This window comes from Coenobita brevimanus, chromosome 80, assembly GCF_032717465.1.
Source record: "Coenobita brevimanus isolate Jiangsu-jjx chromosome 80, ASM3271746v2, whole genome shotgun sequence".
Classification (NCBI taxonomy): Eukaryota; Metazoa; Arthropoda; class Malacostraca; order Decapoda; family Coenobitidae; genus Coenobita; species Coenobita brevimanus.
In genome coordinates, this window is record NC_137033.1 from 17,722,295 (window position 1) to 17,730,169 (window position 7,875).

The window sequence follows — 7,875 nt, forward strand, 5'->3', positions numbered from 1 at the left end:
TCGGAGGTCTATGAGGCAGTAGATAGCGATAAAGCTTACGATGTTATTTATCTGGACTTTAGTAAAGCTTTTGATAGAGTCCCACACGAAAGGTTAGTTAGAAAGGTTGGAGCACACGGTATAGACGGCGATATCTTAAAATGGATAGAATCCTGGCTGGAAGGACGAAAGCAGAGATCTAATAAATGGAACTTTGTCGGACTGGGGATTAGTAACTAGCGGTGTACCACAGGGTTCAGTATATATAAATGATCTAGACTTAGGAGTCACTAGGAGCATCAGCAAATTTGCCGACGATACAAAAATAAGGCGTATCATTAACTCGACTGACGATTGCCATAACTTACAAAAAGACCTCACTACATTGTCCAAATGGTCTAAAACTTGGCAAATGGAATTTAACGTTGAAAAATATAAAAGTACTTAATGTAGGCAAGACCATTGGAGATACTAAATACAGCTTAGATAACAAAGAAATTAGCAAATCGGAATGCGAGAGAGATCTAGGAGTTATGGTTAGTAACGACCTCAAACCAAGGCAACAGTGTATTAATGCGAGAAATAAAGCAAATAGGGTTTTAGGATTTATTTCGAGAACCGTGAGCAATAGGTCATCAAAATTACGGGTAATAATGCAACTTTATCTAGCATTAGTAAGGCCACACTTAGACGAAGCAGTACAATTTTGGTGTCCTTACTATAGAATGGAGGTGTTTAAGTGGATGAAGGGTATAAATAAGGGAGATATTAGCAAAGTACTTAAAGTGAGCATACAGGATAGAAATAGAAGTAATGGTTTCAAACTAGAAAAATTCCGTTTCAAGAAGGAAATAGAAGTTGGTTTGGTAACAGAGTAGTAGACGAATGGAGTAGGCTACGTAGTAAAGTAGTTGCTGCCTCTTCCATTGAGAGTTTCAAGCATAGGCTAGATAAGCATATGGCAAATAAGGGGTGGGTATAGAAAAAAAAAATCTTATAACCAGTACTAATTCATACTTTTTCCTTTTCAGGTTACAATAATCTCTATTCTCCTTTCACACTTTCCTATAAAATGTCCACGCCAGTTTTTCTATACTGCATGGTGTTCTTTCTGACATTTTCCTGCCGGCTTCGACTGCAGGGTTTGGAGGGCGAGGGAGAGCCTTCTTCTTTGCTATCCTTATCTCATTCTAGTAGTTCAGTTACTCTTCTAGGAGCTGCCTAGTATGGGGCAACCGGCCTACTGCAGTTATCCTCTCCTCTCATGTTCTTATGTTCTTAATGTTAGTTTTAAAAGAGGGCAGTGGCCATCTTTATTGGAGCTATAGCACAACTAGCGCAGATATTAGAGATGAAGGCAAAGTCAGAAGGATAGAAACCTCAAGAGGCCAGTCTGAGAGATGACCAAGAGTTTGAAGGAATGTAAGAAGATCGTCAGTGGAATCTGGCTAACAAAGAATCATTTACTATTCGTTATGTTAGTCCTATAACTCTATAGAACTAGAATGCATATATAGGGATCATATTTTCCAGATTTTTTTTTACTTAATGGAACTTAATCTAGTGTCATGCTTCTATTAAAAAAGAAAAAAACTCGACAATTTCTACAGTTCTACGTATTTTGACACAGAAAATAGGTTTCAAAAGGGCTTGTTAATATGGACGCAAAGAAATAACTTTTTGCGTATCGATTTTTTTTTTTTTTTGTCCGTGGAGCGCCGTGCTGATTTCCCCCGGGACGAGCCAGATTTAACCCCTTGAATCCCTTGACGTATATTTAGGCATTTCACTCCGATGACGTATTTTTAGGGACGACACAGGTGTAGCTATTGTGATCAGTTCTGTATGTATGTATGTATGTATATAAGCATGTTTATGTCTATGTATGTTTGTATGATGTATGTACAGTGTATTTTATGTATGTATGTGTGTGTCTGTCTGTCTATCTGTCTGTCTGCCTGTATGTATGTATGTGTGTGTATGTATGTGTGTATGTATGTATTTCTGTATGTATGCATGTATGTATGTGCTAATGTATGTAATAGAATATATCACTAATGCCATATCTGAGCTGAATCAGAATTAGCACATACGCTGTGTGGGATCTGAGAAGGTATTTGTTATTGATACAGATCGATTAGAGGCCAAAGGTCATGAGTCGAGGTCATAGTTCATGGTGCGGCATGATCTCATGAATGCCCGAGCATCTATTTATCTCCATCCATCCACCTATCTATAGCTATCTATCTATCTGTCTGTCTGTCTGTCTATCTGTCTATATATCTATTTACCTATCTACCTATCTACAGTATAGCCAAACGCCTTAATCCCGTAAGGGGTGGCCACAAACAAATCGCCACCATTTAGCTGTCCTTAACATTTGGCTACTTTCTCTCTAGCTCATATATCTCTCCCTCATATATCTCTCCACTCCACCCCTCCACCACATCCTCGGTCTTCTACCCCTTTCCCCCTCCACCTCACTTACATACACTGTTCTAGTCAGTCTTTCATTCTTCATCCTCTCCACAGGCTTAGTTATGAGTACTGAGTCTCCTTAGTTACTAGACAAATCGACCCTCTCGTCTGGCTACACCTGGCAATCAGCTGAAAAGGGGTTAGGGGATCTTTGTCAGGCAAGATTAAATGCTATAGTTTTTTTTTCTTTTCTTAATGACAAAGATCCCTAACCCTTTTCAGTTCAGGTGATAAATTTGACTAGTAACCAAGGAGACTCAACCCTACCACATAACTATAAAGGCGCACCGAATTTCACGCAACCACGGCTTAGCACTGAAGTTGTGAGCGTGATACTGTTCCGTCAGATGAAAACACACCAAAGACACTATGCAAGGCGGAATCAGTATAAGTGAAGCCTGGGTCAGGAATGTGGGAGGGGTGTGTAACGTATGCCACACCCTGTTCACTTCAACTATATTTCGTTCATTTTAACTTGGCGGTGATTTTCGTCCTATTTGCAACTTATTTCTCGTAGGTGTCTGTCTGGAGCTGTCTTCCTGTCTGTATTTCCAATTGTCAATGGTCTCCAGTCTTTTAAACGCAGTGTGTCCGGGCATGTCGAAATGAAAGGGTCTTGAATTTGACTCTCTGTTATCCTGATTTTAATTTTCCTTGGGAGAAAAAAACTTGTGGACTTCTGGCCTTTGGTTCCTTTTTCCTTGTCTTAAAAAACAAAACTCAGTGGCAGAATAAGGCAGTGCTACGGGGCTACATCCTTCCCATCGCAACTCTTCGTGACAAGCGCCATATTTTAGTCTCTTGTTACAGCTCTGTGTTCAAAATGGAGAGATGGTATTTTTTTTACACCTAATTAAAGTGAATAGAGAACAGGCGTCGAATTACCATCAGTCCCCTTCCTAACTCGACATTGTTTTTGCGGGAAGGATAAGACTAGAATATCCCCATGGCTCAAGTTCTTTCTGCATAATAAAAGCTTTGTTACGAGAGGAAAATTATCACTTTTTTTTCAGAAACGACAAGAAAATGACAGGAAGAAACTTCCCGTGTCTTGATATTTCCGCAATAACAAACCAAGTTTACGACTGAGAATCGATCATAAATATACTCGAGAATCCCATCCCCGTAATGATTATTATTGTTGGTCTGCCTATCCGTCGACCATCGGTAAGCAACTACTTCTGTGGGTCCGTTCTACAAGTACAGTACAGTACTTACAGCGTGCAGGGAACCGGCATCCCCTTGTGGTAGACAGCGCCTTGTCAGTGTCGGACTATGGTCCTTCCCCACAACGAGGTTTGTCTCCTAGGCAGACACCCTAACTGTTTAGCCCCATTCAAGGTATACAGCGCCACCAAGTGTAGGCTCCTGGTCAGCGAGGCCCTGTAACAGTAAACATCATGAATAAAACACCGAGTACGTCATGGGATTGAAAGAGTTAAGCTGTGTTCCCACCATCTGCCCGTCCCTCGCTTTAATCCAACTGTGGACTGAAAGTTTTTTGTCTCTTGTGTAATCCCGTTTCCACGCACTGTACACATGCAAGTTGCAGAGCGTTGCACAATATGAAGTTTGACTGTTTTATATGGCGAAAAGAAGAACGTTAAAAGGTTCTGTAACCGTATATTAAACTCATGATTGGAACTCTGAACACTTGGTAGTATATTTCTAGCATCGATACAGTTTGTCTCGGTAACATACAAAAGGATAAGGTGTAACTGAGAAAGTAATCCCTGAGGAAAAGGCGTTATAAAGCTTCCTATGCCGCCTATACGAGGTAGAAGTGAGTCTCCTTGATTACGAGTCAATCTATTTCTCCGAGTTGACTAGATTTATTCCTGACCTGAGAAGAATTAGAGATCTTTGCCATGTCAGCACAAACACACTATACAACTGTACTCCAGCTAATAAGAGACGATATTACAGTTCATTCACGTTAACTTGGCAAAATTGTTCGTCCTTTTGCAACCTGTTTCCCGTAATTCAATGGCAGAAGACAATGCTTCGGCGCCACATACTTTCCATAGCACTGCTTTGTGACAAACACCGTATTATAGTGTTAATCTGTTGTTACCGTCCAGCATTAAAGATGGAGATACGGCAATTTTAGTCTAAGGAAAAGTGGAACGAGTATAGTAAACTGGGAATGAGTACGGGAGTTTGATAGTTTTAGGAACTTCATCATTACCCTCACTCACGGTCGGGACAGCTTCAGTATTCCACTCAGGATAACACCAGACGATTTTCTTCAACTGGGAAAGTCGTACGAACCTGAGTGTGTTAACCCCTACCATCCTACGACGCTTTGTTTATTTCATTTTTGCAATGTTCAAACAACTTCAATCAATTTAAGGGGAGGCGTCAAGTTGCAAATGGGTTGATAGGGACTGTTCCTTTTTCCAAACCTTAAGAATATCGTATGTGGGCAGCAGAAATAAGATAAAGGCATCGAGACTGTGAAGGAGGTTTACATCGATAACAGGAAGACCCAGGAAGAGCTTGTGCCGCCTTGACCTGCGGCGAGTGTCAGGCGAGTATTCTGACAGCTCGAATCAATAGAACGTCAGCCGCATCCCACGATATTTCTATCTGTGTGTACCACTTTCCATATCTTCTTTGAGAGTCGCAAGTGTTCCAGGCATCACTAAAATTCACAAATATAACAGCTCCAAACTAATATAGTCAGTCAGCTTGACACAATAGAATGTCAGCCACAGTTCACGATACTTCTCTCTTTATGTACCGGTACCTCTTTTCACATCTTGAGAGTCGTAGATGTTCCAAGCATAATGTAAATAAGCAAATATAACACCGTCGGGCTAATATTCTCACAACTTGAATGAACAGAACGTTAGCCGTGTCCCACGATACTTCTCTCTTTATATACCTTTCATGCCTTCCTTGAGAGTCCCAAGTGTTCTAGGCATGAGTAATATATACAGATATCACACCTCCAAGATAATATTCTCACAGCTGGAATCAATGCTGAGGCACACTTCGTCAGTACTAGAAATGTAGTTGGAACCCCAGGCTCATCTGAACGTGAGCAGACTGCAGGCCAATACTGTCTTTCTTCCACAGTCCATCATCTTTTCGGGGGATAGGAAGAGGAGACTGAGGGACGTCTGTATAACCGAACAACTCCACCACCCAGTCATATCAATCCCACCACATGAAGGCGTCCCTCTCCAGCATCGGTACTAGAAATGAAACGCATTAACATAAACGTCACTATCATTGTGTACTTTGAATAATAAATCGCAAAGAAAAAGGTGCTACAGTCAGTTTGATCTTACCTGGCAGGGGTTTGCGTTCCCTTTTAACTGACTGCCTGTTATTCATTGGCAGGGTGAGATGATACAACATCCATACATCATTTCCGCAACATTTCCTCAAAACCAGCAGCAAATTTTACTACCCATCTCCTAGGTCAGCTCAGCGTTCGATATGGAGAGGTAGCAGTCTTATCGGGGGTGAATTGTAGTAGTAGTAGTAGTATCAGTAATAGTAGCAGTAGTAGTCCTAACTGCAGTCCCAGGTTTATCTGAATGTGAACCCAGCGAACTGCAGGCTGAAGCTGTCCTCTTGCAGTCCACCATTTTCCTTTTGGGGGGCTTGGGTGAGCTGAGGAACGTTCAAACAACCGGGCAACTCCGCCACGCACGGCACCTGCTTGGAAACGTCCCCATGACCTATCCATAGCGCTGGGGTCAGAGGGGCCGCGTGTGTATGTGCGCGAGTGGAGGACCTTCATACCTTCACACCCAGTACGTCTCTCTCTCTCTCTCTCTCTCTCTCTCTCTCTCTCTCTCTCTCTCCATATCAAATTGCATATTAAATGGCACAATGACACTGGCAGTATCAGAGGCTCGTATTCACTCAGCTGAACATGAAGTGCTGGAAAAGGGATGATAATGTAATAAAAATATTCCGTATAACTTGGCTGAAAAATAATGCATTGATTCTCTCCGTAACTTTAATCATTACCATACTCGTTCTGTTCTAACTTGGCCTAAAAACTGCCATCTCTCCATCTCCAATACTGAGCTCCAATAATAGATTAGCTTTAGGATATGATGTTAGTCGTGGAGAAGTGGCGAGGAAAGGAGGTAGCGATGTAGTGTTGTTTCTTCTGCCGTTGAGCTACGTGGAACAAGCAGCAACAAGGCAAAATTATGGACCAAGTTAAAGACGATATAATATGCTGCATCGCCGACTCCTTACGTCTATTTTCTGAATGTGGAGTGAAATCTGAATTTATAATTTTCTTTAGACAAGTTTCTGGGATTTTATCTGTAAAATTTGAATCTGCAGTGCATAAAATACTGAAAAGTTAATACGGCTGATGACAAACAAGGAATATATTTATTACAACAATAGCCTACATTGCCTGACCTCAACGAAAAAATCTTGAACCCTCCCCCCTCGGCTCTAATGATTGTAATTTTGTATGTTTTCCGTCAGTCGTGTAAATATCAAGGCCGTGTAATTCACCGGGTCGGTCAGGATCATTTGATGGTCGTGATCGTCAGCTTTTTACCCTCCCGGAAGGGAGCTGAGAGCTCATATAGTCCGATCTAAGGTGCGGCAAGGCTGTGACCTTCACACACACACACACCCGTCCCCTTGCTCAAGGGGGACAGTAACCACCCACTTCATCAGTGAAACTTTTCGCAACCCGAGCGAGGCGCGAACTCCCGTCCACCAGTTGGCAAGCGAGAACGTTGCCACTGCACCAGCGAGCGGTGTGTGTGTGTGTGTGTGATGATGTCAGGATGTATGTGACAACTAACATCATCGATCACTGTACAGATCCCCCTCCAGCAGCATAACTATGGCGTTATGTGACGTCACAGGAACCCATATTCCCACTGGCTTAAGACGCTGTCTTGCACTTCTTCTTTACTAACTTATTTCTGTTTATGGCAGGTTAATATTGTCTTGTATGATATTTCTACAATATATAGCGGTATTTTAAAGTTACAATAAACCTAAAAAGAGAATACCGTGGTGGAAGGTTCAAGACAAATCGCCTCCCACCCTCCTAAGCTCATGAGAATGTGGGTACGACTACGTTCCTATAGATCAGTTCCATGTCGTAGCTCTGATTTATTTATGCAGGAAGCACTAGAGACATGCGAAGAATCTGCACTCACTTCTCCTTTTCTTCCTCCAGAAATCAGAAATAGCTTGCGGTAATTTCCCTCTAATGACCAAGATTTTTTGTTGCAAGAAAATGCAAGAGATAGATGCAAGAGAATAAATGCAAGAGAATTAAGAGGTTAATGCTTGAAAACATTTGCCATTATCTTTTTCACGAATGTTTATGCCGGCTGCTTTGATCAATACACCATGAAGAAAGATCATTTGTACAATATATGAACTATTATCCACAGATAAATATTTACCTTGTGAAAA